Source organism: Muscardinus avellanarius, assembly GCF_963383645.1.
Source record: "Muscardinus avellanarius genome assembly, chromosome: 2".
NCBI classification, from domain to species: Eukaryota; Metazoa; Chordata; class Mammalia; order Rodentia; family Gliridae; genus Muscardinus; species Muscardinus avellanarius.
This window is the reverse complement of record NC_137787.1, coordinates 16509950-16511432: the sequence shown is the minus strand read 5'-3', so window position 1 is coordinate 16511432 and position 1483 is coordinate 16509950. Positions and strand designations below refer to the sequence as shown.

Below are 1483 nucleotides of genomic sequence, written 5' to 3'. Positions count from 1 at the left end.
AGTGTTAAAAACCTTTAAAAAAAAGACCTTAAAATCTTTACTAGTTACAGACTTTCTTTTCAGATACTACTAGTTGGGGACAGGATAGAAAAAGATAGCTTTGAGTTTCTTGGTGGTGCGGACAGAAGAAATGCTTAATTACCTTGCTGCCTCTCACTAGTGATGGTGATTTTGGGAAATACCAGGACAGATGTTTTCCAACTCAACATTATGGAGGTGAGAATCAGTTCAGCTCATGCTAGATGGGGCAGCACTGACTTCATGTGTAAAACACAATATTTGCATGCTGTGATCCAGGTCTTAATTGCAAGCCATATTGAGGACTTAAAAAATTGCTTTGGCTACATGTCATCTTCAAAGACGTAGCTTGATGCCTGAGTCACAGCACCAGTTATTAGTTATTAGTGAAAAGAAGTACACTCCTACAAATAATTACCCGATCAAAAAGCCTGTATCAGTAATCTGACTAAACTAAGTTCTAAAAAAAGTAAGATAATTCTACAAAATCCTCTCAAGGAAGCAAAAAAAAAAAAAATCAAATTATATACCTGAATAAACATTTGAAAGAGAAGTAACAAATCCGTCACCCTCCGAAGTCCAACAGTATTTGCTATGTTGTAATCCCGTTCACCGCCAGGCTGCCACTGAACTACGACACTGTTCATTGGCGGCACTGTCTGCATCTCTGCTGTGGGTATCTTTCTTGTCATCCTCCTGGGAGTCTGAAGATTCCGTTGTGTTCTGGTGTGAGTGGGACCAACAAAGCCCTAAATGTCTGGGAGGCCAAGGGTCTGAGTAAAGGGGTGTGTTCTGATCATTCGTTTTCTTCTTGACCACTGTCCGTGTCACAGTCTGAATTGCCTTGAGAAGGAACAACATTCTGCTTGCAGACTGGACAGTTTTTTTTTTTTTTAATTTTGGTTAGCCAAGGGTCTACACATTTCCAATGATAAGCACGGGAACAGGGAAGAATTCTGAGTTTGTCTCCATCTTCATATTCATCCAAACGAATAGCACACACATCATACTCATCGCCTTTCTTGAATTTATGGACAGGGAGCTTTATGAAGTCTGTTTTTTCTAGCTCTTTGTCTGTCTTGAACAAATTTGGTGATCGTGAAAATGACTATCAAGACAGATGCCCGCTATGCTGAGGAAGAGGATTAGATAGCATTCTAGAGGAAGACTAAGTTCTGGAACTGAGGTCATGTGGCCCCTGAGGCATGCCGTTGGCAGTGGCTGGCCACAGCATCTTACTGGTCCATTCCACACCAGAACTGCTAGCACCGTGGCCTCTAGAGACCACATCGACCTTATGTGAAGTAAGCAGCTGCAAAGCTTCAGCATCGTAAGCGGTCAGCACCTCGCTCCAGGTTGCACAGAGACCCGACAGTCCCAACTTCTACCCATTCATTCTGTAGGTGGAGTTTGCTTCCTCCCAGCTACCCTCACCCTCTCTCTTCCAAGCAGGAGAATTTCAGAG

General features: G+C 42.8%; 1 pseudogene across 1 annotated transcript; it reads right to left on the bottom strand.

Annotated features, from left to right (window-relative positions):
* Positions 1-403: 403 nt before the first annotated feature.
* LOC308258626 (E3 ubiquitin-protein ligase RNF13-like) lies at positions 404-1209 on the bottom strand (annotated as a pseudogene). The gene has a single exon. The product of its transcript is annotated as an E3 ubiquitin-protein ligase RNF13-like (transcript).
* Positions 1210-1483: the final 274 nt, after the last annotated feature.